The sequence below is a fragment of the Nyctereutes procyonoides genome, unplaced genomic scaffold (genome assembly GCF_905146905.1).
Source record: "Nyctereutes procyonoides isolate TBG_1078 unplaced genomic scaffold, NYPRO_anot_genome, whole genome shotgun sequence".
NCBI lineage: Eukaryota > Metazoa > Chordata > Mammalia > Carnivora > Canidae > Nyctereutes > Nyctereutes procyonoides.
The window spans coordinates 68,647,289-68,667,872 of NW_026575052.1; positions in this window are offsets into that span (position 1 = coordinate 68,647,289).

Below are 20,584 nucleotides of genomic sequence, written 5' to 3' on the forward strand. Positions count from 1 at the left end.
ACGGCCAAAATCCAGAATACTGGCAACATCCAATGCTGGTAAGGATGCGGAGCAACAAAAAAATCTCACTCATTGCTGGTAGGAATGCAAAATTGTACACTTACTTCGAATGACTATTTGGCAGTTTTTTACTAAACTAAACATACTCTTACTATATGATTCAGCAATCACTCTCCTTGATTTTTACCCCTGGAGTTGAAAACTCATGTCTACACAACAATCTTCACGTGAGTGTTTATGGCAGCCTTATTCACAATTGCCAAAACTTGGAAGCAACCAAGATGTTCCTGGGTTGGTGAATGGATTAATTAACTGTGACCAATGGAATCCAGAAAATGAAATATTACTCAGTGCTAAAAAGACATGAGCTATCAAGCCATGGAAAGACATGGAGGAACCTTAAGTACATATTATTAAATATATACTCTGAAAAGGTCATGTACCATATATATCCAAATATATACCATTCTAGAAAAGGCAAAACTATGGAGATATTAAAAACATCAGTGAAGGGGTGCTGGGTGGCCAGTGGCTCAGTTGGTTAGTGTCTGCCTTTGGCTCAGGTCATATTCCTAGGGTCCTGGGACTGAGCCCCAAGCTGGGCTACCTGCTTAGCAGGGAGTCTGCTTCTCCCTCTCCCTCTGTGTGCACCCACATTCTCTCAAATAGGCAAATGAAATCTTAAAAAAAGAAAAAAGAAAAAAAAGAAAAAAGATCAGTTGTGTCAGGGATGGGGTAGGGGAAGGGATGAGTAGGTGGAGCACAGAGAATATTTAGGACAATAAAACTAGTCTAAGGATGGATGCATGTCATAGATTTGTATTTGGATACATAGTTTACATGTAAACTGTGGGCTTGGGTGATGATGATGTGTCCCCTGTAGGGGGATCAGTTGTATCAAAAGTAGCAGTCTGATTGGAGGTGTTGGTAATGGAGGAGGCTAGGTATGTGTGGGGGTAGGGGACATATGGGGAATCTCTGTACCTTCTCTTAGTTTTGTCGTGAATCTAAAATGGCTCTAAAGACTGAAGTCTTAAAAAAGAAAGGATAATGATATTTTGCAGTGTTGTTCTGAAGATTAGATACAGTGGAGATAAATCAAGTGACTAAATACACATCATAAGTGCTTAGTAAGTGGCGGCTAGTATTATTTCTGGCATTTTTATTTGCGCACTTGTTTTTATTCAAACTTCTAGATTTCAAATTCCTTGAGGAAAGGCATTATATTTTATTTCCAGTATACACTAGAAGTTGACACGTGATAAACGAAAAGTTTGTCAAGTTAATTTGTTCTTAATTGAATTAAATTGCCCCTAAAAAATCTATTTGCAGAGGGAAAAAAAATTATTTCAATTCAAAATGTAGACTAAAAACTGCTTTGTTGTACCAGAATCAAAGATAACGTTTATTTTAAAACTAAAATAAGGCAAAATGTTGACAAGTAAAAAGTATTTTTAATTTTCCAATTAAGATAATCCCAACTACTACACCGTAATTACTGAACGATGCTTCCTCCCTATGACCCTGGTAATAATGATCTGTTGTTTCATTGGAGAGATTTTCAAAGAAGAGTGCTGTGCTCAGCAATGTAACATACACTCCTCCTAGTCTGGTTTCCCCCCCCCATATCCCTTATTTCCATATTCCTGATATTTTGTCTAAGCCGTTTCTAAATACTGGAGGAAATTGGTTTTATAGAGTCCTGCAATTTCAGAGCTGCAAAGGATCTTTGCAATCAAGCTTCATTTTGCCGATAACTGAGATCAAAAAAGATAAAAGAACCGAAGGTCACACAGTAAGGAAGGTTTTTGGAATGGAATCAAGACTACTTTTTTGCTATAAAAAAAAAAAAACAAAACTCTTTAAGGAAAGCTAGAAAACATGAGTCACAAAAATAGGCCCATAAAACCATTATGGAAAACAAAAGAAATCTGAAAAGCTCTCCCTGTTGGTACTGAAATCTTAGAAGCAGTAAAATATGAAAAACTGAAAAACATGGCAAATGAGAATTGAGAAGAATGAAGAAACCAGCAGATTAAATGTGAAATTCACTAGCAAAATAGAAGAATAGAAAATGAATAATGGGGGTGGGGGTGGGGTGGGTGTTTTCTTCAGAATGCATGTGGATGACCCAGTTTGAAGCAATGGGCATTACGCCTTCTTTGAAGTTTGCCTTTTCCCCCTGCCTTTCCAAACATTTCAGTTCTAATCCTGCGTTTCTCTGCTGCTTGGAAACCAAATCGAATGCTGCACACGTCATACATGTAGATATGCGGGCCTTGATAAGGTTTCCTAGCAGAGCATGGTTTTTCCTCTTTCCTTTGCTTAACCATCCTTCTCTTAATCCCTTCTGATCGGAGTCTGCCGAGTTTATATTTCTAAGCAATTAATTTTTTGGCTGGGGCGTGCAATCCACAGGTGCGGATGACTGTCAGCGCGCAGATAGGCTCCATCTGTTGGCGGCTGATAATGGTCTCCTGGGGGCTCGCGTTTGCTTCTTCACGCACAGGGAAGCACGCAGCCTAATCTATTTGCAGGCAGGCGGGAAAAGCCCTGCAGTTCGCATTGTCATTCAACAGGAACAACTGGTTACAGACAGCACTTTTAGAGGCACAGTGGGGAGGTCTGGGGAGGGGGGTGATGCTCCCAACAGTGAGGGATGGTCCTCCCAAGCCCACAGTGTCTTTCCTCTTTGGAAAAAAGAAAAAAAAAGAAGAAGATGGGGGACTGGAGAGGTGGGAATTTTGTCATATTCTAGGGGGACAATCTGTAATTCCTGACTATCCTTTGCGTGGGTGTGGTAATAAGGTGCCAAGTACAGGTGACGCTCCACCTCAACAGAAAAGCAAGTTAGGCATGCATTTAGAGTGGCTGTAGTGGGGATACCATTTTAAATGCTTTCCCCCTAAAACAGATACTCTATAGACTACAGACAAGCAGAACAAAGATTTTTCAAACCAGAACTATTTGTAACGTTGTCTTAAATTATTTGTAAGTAGCAGATATTTCACATGTGGTCAAATAGTTGAGGTGGCCAATTTGGGGGGAATATCTGAAGACTGGAAAAACATTAGTTTTGTGCCTCTCTTGTCTCATGACTTTGATCCCTCAGACACCACTTAGGGATGATTTCGCTTCATCTGGGTGTATCGTCCTACCTTTGCCAATAGAAGCAAGGATATGGAAGCAGTCAGTTCTTCTACTTTGATGGATTACTGTTGGATTTTTTAAAAAGCCGTCATTGATGTACCACATAGAAGGTTTCCCCTTTCATTTCATCCCCACCTCCACCAGCTATCTCTCTCATCTCCCTTCTCTTTGGAACTCAGTAAACATAAGCCCTCTTACAGGAGTCCTGCACATCCAGGACCTTCTGGAAACCATGCTTTGGCTAACAGTTGGTTCTAGTGGACACCTCAGACTCCCTAGGATCACTTAGGTTCACCAACTTACATCCAACCTCCTCCCTGGGTGTTTTCTTCTTAGAAGACAATCCATATGGAGGTTTGAGAATTCCTAATGGGTAAGGAATTTAAATGCATATTTGATAATAATATAAAAATGCCTTGGCTTTTTTTTTTTTTAAGATTTTATTTATTTGAGAGATAGAGAGCACGAACGGGGGTGGGGCAGAGAGGGAGAAGCAGACTCCTTGCTGAGCAAGGAGCCCGACTCAGGGCTCCATCCCAGGACCCAGAAATCATGACTTGAGCCAAAGGAAGACACTTACCGACTGAGCCACTCAGGCACCCCATAGAAGACGAATATATTTCAATAAGTGTTTCTTTTCTGCTTTTAGACTCAGGCCTAACACCCACCTACTAGAAAGAATCAGGTTATACTAAGAGAACGATTAGGTCTGTGTCTAAATAGCACCATCACATCTGGATTTTAAGTGATAAAAACAGATTTAAAATTCAGCAGGCCACATTCATCCTAGGGAGTAGGATAGTGGGGGCAAGTCTTTTGGGTGACACAGTGCTAACTGACTATATTTACAATGGATTATTTGCATGATAGGCATACATTTTTATCATCATAATAATTGACAAAACTCCAGGTATCTGGAAATATGCTTAAAACAAAAACTCTATTGAGTCATATCAAATTTGATTTTTGATTCTCAGTGTCCAATTCTGTTCTTGGCGGAACATGTAATCTAGTCATCTCTGAGATGTTTCTTGTATTGAATCCAGAAACTTTTCTGTCAATCCGTTTCTACATCTTATTTCTACACTATTCATCTCTTATTCGTTCCAATCCATGGTTTAATCGTACAGTTCTCACACACAGTCAGTTGGAAGTTCTGCTTCTATCACACTTTTTCCTGGAGGGTGGAGAGAGGAAGATATCTAGGTCCGGGGAACGTTTTGTATCAGCGCAGATGGAAGTCCATAGTCACATGTTGTCCATTATAGATGGTGATTGTTCTGGCTGAGGCTCTGAGCCTTGGGGAAAACTCAAGGTTGTCAGCAGGCACAACATTGCCCCATAATCCCCTCATCGATATCTCTGTAGGATGCCAACTCCCAGAGAAGGAACTGAAGAGACATTCATTCTCTTGGTAGTTTCTTCAACTGGGAGAGTACTGTCCCTCCTGCATCCTGTCCCTGCAACAATATGAGGGGGTTGGGTGGAAGACAGAACTTCTTCCATAAAATCTCCCTCCCTCATTTCAGTTTTTCTTGTGTCATGTCTCAAGTGTCCCCTCACCAAGCTGAAGCATGTGGAATAGTCTGTATAACCCTGGGTGTTCTCTGGTTTAGCTGTCAAATGGGGGCGCATCCACACATGGCAGGGGAGGCAAAGCACCTCCCCATGTTCCAGCAGAATACATAACATTGTTAACATATGCTATTAAGGATTAAAAGCATGAGGCCCAGCATTGTGATAAAATATATGCACTTGTATTTAGATAATATGCGTACTTCATAATCTAAATTCAAAAAGGAGAGTGAAAAATATAAGGACAGTGAAAACACCAGGCATATCTGCTTAGGGATGTAATTTAAAGGTAGATTTTTAAAAAGTTATAACAGAAACCAGGGGCGCCTGGGTGGCTTGTCAGTTAAGTGTCTGCCTTTGGCTCAGGTCATAATCCCAGGGTCCTGGGACTGAGCCCCACATCAGGCTCCCTACTCAGCAGAGAATCTGTTTCTTTCTCTCCCTCTGCCTGCTGCTCTCCCCCCACCCCCACTTGTGCTCACTCTCTCTCAAATAATGAATATAATCTTAAAAAGAAATGGAAACCAAACATATGAGGGCTTTACATAGCTTTGATCACAGTGCATTTTACAGTTTGCTCATATTTGGAAGAAAAGCAGCCTGTTTAGGATTACTATAGCACATGATACCAGGACACTCAGGAACTGCCCATAGAAAAGAAACACGGTAGGAAAGGGGTTGAAAACAGGTCTGATGGGTCCCCAGGTAGATAACACTGTTGGAAAAACTACCCCAAGCAGGTGGAAGCCTGGGAGGAGTCAGGAAAGGAAATAAATAAAGGTTATTTTCTGGTTTTGAATAAATACTTAAACCCAGCCTGAGGTTTGAGAATTTCTGGGGACTGTGACTTCCCCACGGACAGGTCAGGCTGGTGGTGGCAATAATGAACTTCCCCTTGGGAAGAGGCAAGGGCTCCTTCTCCTGGGCACCGGGTAACCCAGCATTTGGTGGGAGCCACCAGTCCAGATTGAGATTTAGAGCTGTCCTGTGGTTCCCCACACCCCCTGAGGTAGAGGAGAATAGGCATCATATTTGTATAATTTTCAACAGAATGTACAACTTAGTGTAAATTCTTTCATTTTTCTACATTACTTGAAATCCCTTTCTAAATATATAAAGTCACAGAAACACAAAAATGGATTTTCAGTAGATACCCATTGTCTCACTCAGTATGGGTTGCTATAACAAATTACCATAGACTAGGGTGGCTTGAATAACCAACATTTATTTCTAGCTGTTCTAGAATCTGGGAAGTCCTTAGTCAAGACCAGATTCAGTTCTGATGAGAATGGCCTCCAGATTTACAGATGGCGGCCTTCTAGCCCTGTACTCACCTGGGAGAGAGAGAACAAGCTCTCCTGTGTCCCCTTCCCAAGGGCTCCACCCTCATGACCTAATCATTTCCCAAAAGCCTATGTGCTAAAACTGTGATGCATAATATAGGCCATTGGTGTCAGCCTTCTGTGACCATCTCAAGTGACCTCAAGGAGAAATAAAAAGCAAGAAGAAATGGAAAGCCAGTTAGGCTGAGGTATGAAAGCAATATTTTTGAAAAATCAGATACGGAAACATGATGTGTTAAGGTGAACTAAGAGTCTTTCTTGTGTCCACGTGGAAATTGGTAAACCTGAATTTTTATAACCTTAGCAGATTATGCCTTGTGACATGCAAGTATTTGGAGAGCTGCTTGCCAGTGGGTTCACACCTTTACCCTTCTGTAGATATGTGTAATCCTCCATAGCTAACAAGCTTGGGAGCAGCTCTCTAGAGCAATCTGAAGACTGTCTTCCAGGCTGTGGTCTGTGGTAAGACAATGAATAAAATATTTACTAACCTACTTTGAAGTTGGTTTTATTTCAGTTGGCAGGCCTAGAGCTAGGATTTGAACATGTGCATTTTAGGACACAAATACCAGTGGACAACATTTAACATCTCCGGACTCACTTTCTTCATCTGTCAAATGAGATCTGTGCTCTTCGGGACTATATTCTGATGTGCAATTTTGTTTCACTATGAGAAGAATCATAGATTCCAAACCTAAAAGAAATCAATATGATTGCAATTATTGACAGGGCTGTGTGGGCGTGTGTTCATTTTTCCCTCAACTATGAACTTCTTTAAAACACAGATTTGCCTTTCATCCTTATATTCCCAGTACTGGACACATATTGGATGTTCTGTGAATGCTTGTTAAATGAGTAAGTGAAGAATAAATGCCTCTCTAATAAATCAGGGAATAGATATAACAGAAATTAGGTTGTGAGCCTGTGAAGAAACTGGCATATCCTATTGTACTTTCCTATTTGGTTTTCATGGAAACCTTATTGGTATGAAAGTATATGTTATTTCCTGAGATTCTGGTGAGGATGGAGATGGGGCCGAGTTACTGGGCAGGGTGCTTCTCTATGAAGCTTTCTTTTTGTATCTTTTTCAAATCTAGAAAAAAAAAAAAAGTCTGGTTTTGTCTGGTAAGGATCTTGCATTACCCAGGGACAAAAGTTTTGGGCATCAATAGAGCTTCTAAGCATATATTTGCAGTGACGTAAATGTAGCTGTAGGAGACTGTACTGGGCATAGAGCATTTTAGGGGGCTGCTTGGCTAAATAAACCTCTGCTATTAACTTGTGCCACTACCCTTAACTTTTTCTCTTTGGTGTTGCAAGGCACGAATCTGACTAATGGAGCATTTTACACCTGTGTTTCATTGAACCGATTTAATTGATTCTAGTCACTAAGATAGTATTTAACCAGAACAGTCCAGGTACATTTTTCACTTCATAAATGTATACTAAATGTGTCTTCCTTCCCCAGGTGGCAAGCACATTTGCTCCATTTGGCTGTGTGAGTAAACGGTTAAATGTCTTGCAGTTTGCTTTGCCACCCAGGGTGAGAAAGACAACAAATCATTTATCCTCAAAAGCTCCCATGAGGCATGGGAAAGGGTGTGCTGCTTTTAAATAGATTTCTGTAGCAAAGTGCATAGTCATTTTAAAGCCAGTGACGTCTTTTGAGAATTATTCACTTCCTATCTGTCAGCCTCTTACCTTGGGAGGTTTGTATTTTCTTCTAGTTCACGTGCAAGCTGACTCAATGCTGCCCCCAAGTGGCATTTCAAAACGTGAGCACAGAAGGGAACAAGCAAAACAAAGAGCTCCTTAGCATAAAAAAGAAACACATCATCAAAATCCACAGTATATCTTGAATCGTCCTTCCCTTTGCTATTTAAAGAGAATATCTTATGAAATGAAATCACCTCAATGAATATCTTCGGAGAATCTTCTCTGTTCAAAGTCCCATACTATGTAGGGGATACAAAGAAATAGAACACGTTCCAAGACTTTAAAGGCTTTTAAACAAGTTAGACAAGAGTGGATTGAAGGTTAAATACAAATGACTAATAGATGTCACCAGAGATAACACCATAAAACATTCTAATCCGCGTAGCTTATTTTAAAAAATATAATACATACAGTATCATTTTTTAGGCACAGTGTAAAATCCTCTACATTTGTAATTTCTTTCAGTCTGTACAAGTAACCCTGTGAAAAAAGTAATAGTGTATCTTAAAAAAAAAAAGATTTTATTTATTCATTTTAGAGAGCAGAGAGAGATTGGGCAGGAGCGGGGAGGAGCAGAGAGGCAGGGAGCAGGAGAAAGAATCTGAAGATGGCTCTGCTCTGAGAGTGCAGCCTGACCCGGGGCTGGATCCCACAACCTGAGATCATGACCTGAGCCAAGACCAAGAGTGGTTCACTCAACAGCAGGATGCTGCCTTTGTTCACAGCTGAGAAGCTTTAAGGCCACAGGATGCTAGGGAAGGTAGCTTTATGCCATTGGAGGTAGCCCCATAGGGTAAGAAAGCTTTAAAATGAAAGCACTGTTTGGTTCCCTCAAAGGAACAAGGTGTTATTAATCAGTTACAACTGGATTTATAGTCTGGGTTTGAATCCCAGCTCCATCACTCACTTAAACCCAGTTTCCTTTTCTGATGATAATACTCATCCCTACTATGCATCAGACTTGTGTGAGGAATGTCTGGTCCATGGTGGGGCAGCCAACATGTCAGTTCCCTTCTTCTATCTCCCTCATGGGAGATGAGTATCAAATCCAGACAAAGATGAAGCATCAGGGGGGGAGGGGATGCGGCGGGGGGGGGGGGGGTTGGGGGTGAATATTCTCCAGAGGGGGGGGGGGGGGGTAATTTTTTATATACACACCCAGGTCTTACCTGGGGATAGCCTACGGTATGCATAGATCATGCAATTTCATACCTTCGCACAGCACTCACCTGCCCATCGCAAGTCATTACGTTTTCCCACCCAACCCCAAAATTGTCTCATGATCTCATTCCTATACCTTCTATTGGTGAAATGCCCAGTATAGTCACACCCCCTCCGCATGTCCCACCACTCAGAACCCTCCCCCTCACCCCCGGACAACCACTCAACATCAAACACACGCAACAAGACCCCTACACAAGTCTTCCCCAGATCCCAACCCCACTGACCGCTACTGACCTCACATGTTGCCCCCCCTTTAACCCCCCCCCCATCATTAACCATAGGCACCAGATAAGGTCATATACTGGGGAAACCCGGATTACCACTTTCCTCACTTGCTTAAATCTTTTTCCAGAACTGTTGACCTCCCCCAACTCCATGGCCCACCCAACTGTACTGCCATGGTGCCCCGATCGCCCTAGGAAAGCATATATGGTACAAGCCTCCCGCACAATATCCGCTCCTATCTACGACACCTCATCATCCCAACTCAATTGCTATAACGTAGTACATTCCCTGCTGTACATGCACTCGATTCCAATTTGCTTAATATCCTAAGTACCCACTCCATAAGGAGTGAGCTGTGACCTCAGGCTTCAGTGCCTACATGGTGCGGCGATGCCCATGATCCACCGCCTCCTATAGGTCTCGCCGCTACTGAAACTTCCTGGTGCTCTTACACCCCCATCCCCCGCCCAGGTACAACTTAAATATATTATTTTTATATTCTGATTAACTTGTCTGAACCCAATACTCCCCCCCCCACGTCCCCCACTCATACAGTCGATGCGCATAGCATTAAATAACCTCTACCTTTTTAAAATAATTTTTTCTCAAGATTTTGAGAAGTACCCACAATTAATGTCCTTCCCCCCCCAACTCATAGCGAAACCCCCCCAGCACTTCATCCTTTGACGTTACAACCAGAAACATAACCCCAAGTCACTACCCACCTGGTACTAATCATCCACATGCCTCTTCACCCCCTCAAACGATTCCACATCCATGCTTTTCCATCAGTAAATAGTCTATTCAAAGAGTACTTTTAGGCCTATAAGATATTTCTAGAAGAAGAAGGAGAAGCAGAAGGAGAGGATGAAGAAATTTCTCTGACATCATACTTTAATCCCAAAGAAGGATTCAATCTTAGTACCCTTTTGCATTTAGAATTCCCTGTGTAATCTGTGAAATTTGAATATGAGATTTCTAATCTATTCATTTTATCCTTTTTTTTTTCCATTTTCTGCTCTTTGCTGCTTACTCTTCTTCAAATTCGATTCCATGGCCCATCATTATAACTCTGCTCTGTTACACGGTCTCTTGTTTCCATTGTGCTCATCCGGCAAGACCTCCATGTGGATCCAACCCGCATCTCTGCTTATTCCACTCTTATATCCAAAGAGTTGAATATAGCTGGAGGAAAAACACAGCCATGCTGGATGTGTGGTTGTGAGCTTAAGGAGCCAAACTTCTCGAGGAACTCGGCTTTGTCCACCACCCCTGGTCACTTCACTCACACTCCCATGGGACCCTGCACAGCTTTTCTCTTCCCAAACTCTTCTTTTTCATTCTCAGCTGGTTCCTGCTTACTGTTTGCCTGAGATGATGGAAGCCATCAAAAAAAAAAACTCCCACTTCCTATCTTTACATTTCCCAAACTATCTGCATCTCTGCCCATAATCCTGCCTTCCCTCCGATGATGATGGATAAACTGCCTTTAGCTCTGGGCAGCCCTTCCCCTTGGGACCTTGAGTCCCATCACTAAGTGTCTCTCCCCTCCTAAGGATAATGCTTCTACAAAAAAATCTTCAAAGGACTCCCTTATTTCCATTTCCCTTCAAGCTACTCCTCCATGTCTTTGTTTCTTTTGAAAAAGAAATTCCCTAGAATATTTGTCTTTTCCGGTTCTTCATACTTCTTCACCTCCCATGCTCTCTAGGATATATAACAATCATTTTTGCCTCACTCTTGCCAAGAAATCCTATCTTCCTCAAATACCTAAGTTACCAGATGGTAAATCTGTGGCTTCTAACAACCATTCTGATAAAAACCCAATGATTGCTCTTATTGATCCATTTTTACTTAATTCAGAACTGTCATGCTGCAGCAAATGGCATCTACAAGTGTACTTGGTTTAAACAATCACAGGAAGACTCTTTTCAATATGTTTCAGCAAAACTGTTAGCTTACAGGAAGTGATGTTTGAGCTTTGGTGCCTGGGAGCCGGACTGATTGGGCTCCACGTGTTAAAAACCAGAACTCAGAGGTAGCCCATCACAGAAAGTGAGGAAATCCTGGTCTGACAAGTAGAAAATGTATGGCATTTAGGAATGGAAGCAGGAAGAAATCTTGATAATAATGTGATTTCATGGAGATGCAACATGAATTAGGGCTCTTCTAAGAGTTGATGGTCAGGAATTACTAAAAATTTTTATTTTATTTTATTTTTTGAAGATTTTATTTACTTATTTGAGAGAGAGCCAGAGAGATCACGGAGGGAGAGGGAGAAGCAAACTTCCTGATGACTGTGGAGCCTGATGTGGGACTCAATCTCAGGACCCTGAGATGGTGACTGTTTTGGAGGCAGGCACTTAGCCAACTGAGTCACCAGGCATCCCAGGAATTACTCAGAAATTTTAGCAAGCAAGCAACATTTCAGCAGATGAAGTCCCCACTCATTCACTGGCCAGTGGTATTTCATAACCCAACTCTAGTCCTCAGGTGGAGTGAATGCTTGGCAGAAAAGAGCCAGGGCTCCCTAACTGGTGGGGTGGGAGGTAGTGGGTACTCAGCATGTAACCGAGGCAGCACTGTGGTCAGGACTTAGTTGGGACTCAAGGGATGAGAGCCGACCCTATAGTAAGAATGCATTGAGGTATGCCCTGCCATTTTGGTCTGAGGCTTCCTAAATCCTACTAACCTGAGCTCAGGGCTGGTTCTAGAAATTAAGGCAGAAGATAACCATATCCCTATGGGAAGGGAAGGGTGTAAAGGATTGGGTTGATACCATGTATCCTTTAAGTAACAGGAATAAACATGCTTGCTATTTACCTTTCAAAAACATTTGCATCAGTTGAAGTCCTGGCAGCAAACTCGAGGTACCTCAGGTTATTCCCACAAAGGAAGACATGGAGTAGTATGTGCAGGGTTAAAGGAACACACTGGGGATGGTAGGAACACAGAGACTAGCAATGGGAGGCCTTACCTTGGAGAGGGCTGGAGGGACTGGGAGAGAAAGCAATGTTACTGGAGCCCAGTGAGAGCCAGAGTGCCAGAGGGGTCACCAGACAGAAGCCGAGAGGGACACAACCAGTCCTCAGGAATCAAAGAAAAAATATCCTTACATTCTCTCTCCCACATCCTTGCATCATCCATGGGCACCTCACACTGCTGGCCGAACCCAGCTGACCACCAGAGGACAAGTGAGCCCAGATGAGAGAGTCTATGGTGTGAAACCTCCAAAGACATGGTACATGGTGGAGAAGAATGGAGAGAGGATGTGGGGTAAAAGTGATAGCCTGCACAGCGTTCTTTTGTTCCCTGATGCCCGGGGCCACTGAAGGGCCCTTTGGAGAGCTGGAGACAGAAACCTCACTTATTCAGCTGGACTCTGAGCTCCTCAAAGGTAATGGGAGGCAGGGCAGGCATTTGGGGCTAACAGATGAGGTTCAAATCCTGGCCTTACCTGACACCTAATTTAATATTCCAGAGTCTTAATTCATCCCATGTAAATTGAAGAGCACTGGCAAGATTATTGTGAGAATTAGTGCTAGTATATTTATAACCTTCAGCTCCAAGTAGACTATTACTGTATAACAAGCCACCCCAAAACCTAATGGCTTAAAACAACAGGCATTTCTGGATGGACCTAGAGGGTATATATACTAAGTGAAATAAGGCAGAGAGAGAAAGACAAATACTATGTGATTTCACTTATATGTGGAATCTAAAAAACAAAACCAATGAACAAACAAACAACAAACAGACTCTTACGTAGAAAGAACAAACTGGTGGGGCGGTAGGTAGGCGGTGGGTGAAATAGATAAAAGGGATTAAGGGATACAGACTTCCAGTTACAAAATAATAAGTCCCAGAGATGAAAAGTACAGCATAGGAAATATAGTCAATAATATTGTAATAATATTATATGATGACAGATGGTGCCTACACTTATCAGGGTGAGCACTGAGTAACACACAGAATTGTTTTTTTTTTTTAAGATTTTATTTATTTATTCATGAGAGACTCAGAGAGAGGCAGAAACTCAGGCAGAGAAACAAGCAGGCTCCCTGCAGGGAGCCTGATATGGGACTCAATCCCAGGACCCTGGGATCATGCCCTGAGCTGAAGGCAGATGCTCAAACTCTAAGCCATCCAGGTGTCCCATCATACAGAATTGTCGAATCAGTATGCTTTATACCAGAAGCCAATATAATATTGCATGCCAATCATAATTCAGTTAAAAAACCCAGTTATTTTATTATCATTCCCAACTCTATGGTTGATGGGGCTTAGCTGGGCAGTTCTGCTGGTCTTCAGGTCTTTAATGCTGCTGCAATTAGATGGCAGGCAGGTCTAAATCCTCCACGATGATCCACTGTGCAGGGATGACTGGAAAGCTGGCTCAGCTGGGTCCCTGCAACGGCTGAGCCCCTCTCTCTCCATCTAGTCTCAGGGCCTATTCTTCTTCATATGGTGTTTCCAGCAGAGCAGTAAGTAAGTCCACGTAGTGGGTTAGGGCTACCCAAAATGCAAAAATAAAAACCATCAGGCCTTCTTATGTGTTTGGCCTAGGATTAGTGGAATTTCACAGGGCCAACCCACATTCAGTGTGGGAAGGGGAATCCAGAAGGTCGAGGACACCAGAAAGGCTGGCTCACTGGGGCCATCACTGAGGAACTACCTACCACATCGGCATTCAGTTAATACTAATTATCTTTGAGAAGCTCTGATAGTCTACCAATACAAGTTTTGATTTACCATTTGCATCCCAAGTACCTGACTCAGTTCTCTAAAAAATAAGTATTGACAGAATGACTCATCACTAGAAGCTCCAGATCTTAGTGGTGGAAAATGAGGCCTGGCCACTGGAAGTAGTGTGAGCTAGCTAAATCCCAGCTTTGTCACTTGCTAGCTGCATGGCCTTGGGTCAACTGTTGATCCTCATGTGCTTTGGTGTTCTCATCTGTCAAGTAGGGAGATTCAAAGATTTACCAGAAATAATCTTGTGAAGATTCAATGAAGTGACACTGGACAGTGTCAGGCACATGGAAAGCATTCACTGTGTGTATCGTTGTTCGCATGACTGCTCATGCCAGAGCTGTGCACAGACCTGAGGGCCCCACAAATCTCTACTGACAATGACTTGTATCAACCACCGAAGAATTTATGGAAAGCCTTGCAGTTTTCATCTCATTCCCTTGGCCTCCTCTTTGAACCCTCTTCAGAATAAATAAACAGAATATTTTTTTTAAAAAAAATGGGCACCTGGCATTGGTTTTCCCCTCTGTCCTTTGCTGAGCCCTTCTTCATGCTGTCTTGAGTACCTCATTGTAACTCCTATCCATTCTTCCACAGGGTCTCAGACTGCAAAATTATTTTGGACACTCCCCTTTATTGACATGATCTTTCCCTGAGTACCCTGGGGAATTGGGCATTAGGAGCCATGCAGATTGATTCAACTAACTTTATAGTCCTTGCTCTTCAAAAGCCCAGAAATAGTCCCATTTTTTTTTCCCCTGAATGTGTTTCTAAGTTGGTGGACTATCAGAGTTTCTCAAAGTAAGACAAGGAAAAACGTTTTGTAGTTTTGCTTTGCATCTGCATTTCTGTCTGTTCAAGCTTTATTCTTATCTTTACTTCTGGAATCTGTGAGGTTGGCAGTCATCTTCCCAAGGCCCAAGGACCAGAAAGGAAGTGAGGACAAAGATTGAAAAGAGAAAATCTCTCGTCTGCAATCTATGTGATCATCTACTTAGAAGATCCAAGAGACTCAGCAGAGTAGTGCTGGATGACTGCCGTGTGGTAGGCAGCCCTTCCCAGACATTCAATATAAGGGCAGCTCTGTCCTCAGCTCCCATTTGAGTTGGGGAGGCAAAGCTCACGGACATTCTTCTGTGGTCCAGAAAGTCTAAGAGGCTGGTCATTTAGGATGGGAAAAATTCCTCTATTTTCATTAACTGAAATTGAGCATTTCCTTCCATGATGAATGCAGGTAACAGCCCACACCTGTGTTAGCAGTACCCAAGGCTTGGTCACCAATTGAGATCACAGATATCTTCAAATCACAAGATACTTATTGCAGATACCTCAAAATATAACTTATACTCACCACTGCTTCAAAATTATTAACCCAGCTGTTAGTTCTCATAGTTCCATAGATGGAACACCCACTCTTGGGTCTCATCTTACTCCTTGACCCAAAACTTCCCACAAAAATGTCTCAAAAAAACCTTCCTGAAACTTTAGCCTTCCGTCCCACCCACTAACTGCCAGTTCTCCAAGACTGAAGTGGGGCATTTTTGTGTCAGAGAGGTGTGGAGTCAGGAGATAGCCGCCTTCATATCCTGCTCTGTGCAAAGAGGAATAAAACAGATTTCTTTTTCCAAAAAAAGGTGACAGGGAGGGATAACAGGTGGGGGTTGGGCACATCCTCACCTTCTCTGAAGGAATCAGGTCTGTCTTTTCTTTCTTTCTTTCTTTCTTTCTTTCTTTCTTTCTTTCTTTCTTTCTTTCTTTCTTTCTAATATTTTATTTATTTATTCACAAGAGACACAGAGAAAGAGGCATGGCCTTGGGTAAACTGTTGACCCTCATGTGCCACGCCCCGAGCCAAAGGTAGATGCTCAACCACTGAGCCACCCAGGCATTCTGAATCAGGTGTTTCTAAATTAGATGCTGCCCAAATCCCTCAGGCTCTGAAAGCCTCCATGGACTGAGGCGACTCTCCAACACGAAATTCCAAGTGTTTAGGTTTCTCTTTAAATCCTCCCTATAGCTTCATTAGAATCACTACTGTCAGAGTGAGTGAAGGGAACACAGGGATAAATCTAACTTCCTTAGTGATTAATCGGGACTGGTCTGTATTTAATCACAGGTCTCAACTTTATAATTTAAGCTTCACTAATAGTCTTGGTGATTTGTCAGCCACTTCTACAGGCTATCTTTGAACTAAGAGCCTAGCTTATCTTTGGAATTAAAGCAGGCAGTGCTAGCCTCAGGTCTTCAATTTGGTGTGAGTCATTCAGTGGCTAAATCAAACAATGTGTCAGGAAGCAAATTGGTTTCCCTGGACCTCAGTCACTGATAATAATAATAATGAGCCAGACAATTCCACTCTAACTTCTTGGGGATAATTCCCCAGTATTCTGACATGTGAATTTCCATAAATATATTTGGGGCCTAAAGTACACAGATCACTTTGAGTATTACTGCAGAAGGATGTGCTTGACATTTAGTACTCTTTCTGGAAAAAGATACATAGCCAAAAGATAATTCAGGTAGCTTTCCTCAAATCACAGATTTTTGGCGAGTCTGCTATCAGCCATTCACTAGAAGAACACATCACACTTATCCGTGATCTTCAGCATTTCCCCAATTACATTTTTATCTTGAAGATCTGCCTTATTAAACTTTTCATCTGTGAATAAGGCCATCCAGTTAAAAAGAAGTTGTACTTGCTGGGGTGCCTGGGGTAGCTCAGTTGGTTAAGTGTCCAACTCTTGATTTTGGCTCAGGTCATGATCTCAGGGTTGAGATCTAGCCGTGGGTAGAGCTCCATGTGGAGCCTGCTTAAGATTACCTCTCTCTGCCTCTGTCTCTGTGTCTCTCATGAATAAATAAATAAAATCTTAAAAAAAAGACTCTCTCCCTCTGCTCCTCCACCCACTCCCACCCTAGCTTGCATGTTTTTTTTTCTCTCTCTCTCTCCGAAAAGAAAAAGAAGTTGTATTTGCTTAAATATTAATAGGAAGGCAAGTCATCAAACTCTGATAGAGTTATTAGAGGAACATAAATAGCATTTATGTATTCAGACAGTTCAAATCAAATTTAGATGAAAGAATGCAGTTCTGAAATAGGGTTATAGTACCATAATATCTTTTTGAAAAATCCTAATGCTAATGTTCATAAAATATGATTCCAATGTGATCTGAAGTAGCAGGAGTGATTTGAAATTAAATCACTTCTCGTAATTCGATACCATGCTCATATAAATAAGAATGTTTGAATTTTCATTACTTCTTTGTCAATCCAACTTTAACATCATTATCTCAATTCTGTGTCAGGATTGACTGAAAAACAGGAAAACCCCACTGAATGCTATTCTGTAAAATACTAGAATATCATTTAAAAAATATCATTTCATTGTTTGTGCATTGAGGAGTTGGGAAGAAGGAAATAGATACTCATGCTTAAGATGATGCTTTGCTTACGTAATGGACAAACTTTGAATAGTTATTAATCATGATGAAAAATAATTAAATCAGTTATCACACCATTTTCAACAGTGTGAAAGTTATTAAAATTTAAACTGAGAGGAGAAAGAATTTAAGTTGTTCCTAAGGACAAATATGGAGAAGAAAGTATCATCTGGAATTTAGCTTGAAGATTAAACACTGGCAAATAACTCAAAAAATTAGTGGAAGTTACAAGGACATTCTAAGCAAACTGATGGCTTTGTATAGACACATATTTATTCAAAAGGCCTCACCTTTGAAAATTTGTCTCTCTCCTTTGGCATTCTCCTAGCAGAACAGTGAAATTCCTACCATAGGTACTTAACCATCAAAATCGAATATGAAGTTCCCACTCTAGAAATGTATGGAAATCACTGTGGCAGAGAATAAAGGAAATGTTATAGAGGACCTCATTTTTATAGATTTGTTTTTCCTTAAAATGAGGTTTTTGATCTATCACCATTGTTCAAGTGTGTTTTCAGAAACTTTTAAGATGATTCCCTTTTCTAACTCTCCAACCTAAAAATTCTATGTTATCTTCATTTTCACATCTCAATAACAATCGCATTTCAACTGCTGTGAAGAGTTAACTCCATATTAGAAATCTACCTTTTATGAACTCCGTGAAGCCATGGATTGTTCAGTGGAGATTCCCCACAATTTTACATTTCAGGCAAATCAATTATGTGCGAAGTCAGCCAATCCAGCAACATTGTTAGAGGGTATGGCCCATTGCCATATGCTTTATTTTTATACAATAAATTTTTCATTTTAGGACAGTTTTCGATTTACAGGAAAACGATGAAGATGTTATAGAGTTCCTATCTACTTCATATTCATACCTCTTATTTTAACATGTAAGAATTAATGAAGTCCTATTAATACATTAATACAGTATTATCTAAATGCCATAATTCAGATTTCCATATTGTCTACCTGAAGTCTTTCTCCTCTTGTAGGACCCTGACCAGGAGGACATGTTACATTTAGTCATCTTATTTCCTTAGATTCCTCTGGGCTCTGACAGTTTTTCAGCTTCCCTTGTTTTTGGTGACCCTGGCAGTTTTGAGTACTTAATGGATGGGTGTTTGTAGGCTGTCCTTCGCTTTGAGCTTATCTGATGTTGTTCTCATGATTAAATGGGTTGTGAGTTTTCAGGAGGAATGCTCTAGAAGTAAAGTGCCATTCTATTAACATGATCTGTCTCTGATGCCAACCTTGATGACCTGTCTGAGGTAGACTTTGTCAGGTTTCTGCTCTTTTCCTCCTCTTACCATTGTTTGTTTGCTTGCTTATTTATGAGAGAGAGCAGGGGAGGGACCAAGAGAGAATCTCAAGCTAGGAGCCTGATGTGGGGCTCGATCTCATGATCTGAGATCACGACCTGCACTGAAATCAAGAGTCACAGGCTCAATTAACTGAGCAACCCAGGTGGCTCAAATTTAAAAATTTGGGCTATCTCTTGGCCATTTTTAAAAATAAAGGCTTTATCGATATATCATTCACATATCACAAAATTCATGCTTTTAAAGCATACAATAGTTTTATTTTTAATTTTATTTTATTATTTTTTAAAGATTTTATTTATTCATGAGAGACACACAGAGAGAGGCAGAGACACAAGCAGAGGGAGAAGCAGGCTCCCTACAGGGATCCTGATGCAAGACTTGATTCCCGGACCAGGATCATACCCTGAGCCAAAGGCAGGTCCTCAACCCCTGAGCCCCTGAGGTGTCCCAAGTATATAATAATTTTTAATGTGTTTACAGAGTTGTGTATCATCATTCTCTAAATCCAAAACATTCTCAGAGTGCCCCCAAAGAAACCCCATACCTATTAGTAGCCACTCCCCAAATCCCACTGGTCACAGCACCTGTCAACCACCAATCTACTTTCCATGTTGAAAGATTTACCTAGTCTGAACATTCCATATAAATAGAATTTTACAGTATGTATTTTTTCAAATTTGTTTTCCTTCATTTAGAATGATGTTTTCACATTTTACATATGTTGTAGCATATATCAGTACTTCATTCCTTTTTATGGCCAAGCAATTCTCTATTTTATGGATACATCATATTTTATTTATCCATTCATCAGTTTTTGGGCATTTTGGTTGTTATGGCTATTTGGCTATCATGAATAATGCTACCCTGCTTTTGGGGTCAACTCTAAGAACTTACTGTTAATTCTGAGGTCATGAAGATTTACCCCCATGTTTTCTTCCAAGGGTTGTGACCTTTGGTGTCCAACTTCATTCTTTTTCATGTGGATATCTAGTTGTAGCATTTGTTGAAGACATATTAAACTTGAAACTCAACTGGCTGTAAATATTTAGGTTTATTTTTAGAGTCTCGTTTCTGTTCCATTGTTGTCTGTTTATCCTTGGATCAGTACCAGACTGTTTTGATTACTATAGTTTTGGCTTTCAATTTTTGAAATTGGGAAGTTTGAGTCATCTGGCTTTGTTCTGCTTTTGTAATATTGTTGTGACTATTCGGAACCCCTTATAATTCTATATGAATTTGAGGATTGGCTTTCCATTTCTGAAAAAAAAATTCTTGAGATTTTGATGAGGACTGATCAAACTCAATAGTGTTAAAAGAATGATCTTTTTTTTTTAAAGATTTTATTTATTTATTCATGAGAAACACACAGACAGAGAGAGGCAGAGACACAGGCAGAGGAAGAAGCAGGTTCCATGCAGAGAGCCTGATGTGGGACTTAATCCCAGGTCTCCAGGGATCATGCCCTGGGCTGAAGGCAGTGCTAAACTGCTGAGCCACCTGGGTCATCCTAAGAGAGCAATCTTAACATCCTTTCAATCTCCAAATATGTGATTTCATTTCATTTATATAGGTCTTTAAGTTTTTTTCAGGAATTTTTAGTGTTGTATAGTGCTGTATATACACAATTCAGGTATGAATATTTCACTTTCTTGGTTAAATTTACTCCTAGATATTTTATTCTTTGATGTTATTGTAAACAGAATTGTTTTCTTATTTTTAAAAAGTTCAACTTATCAATTTTTCTTTCATGGACTGTGCTTTTGGTGGTGTCTCTAAAAGTCATTGTCAAACATAAGGCTACATAGTTTTTCTCCTGTTTTTTCCTAGAAGTTTT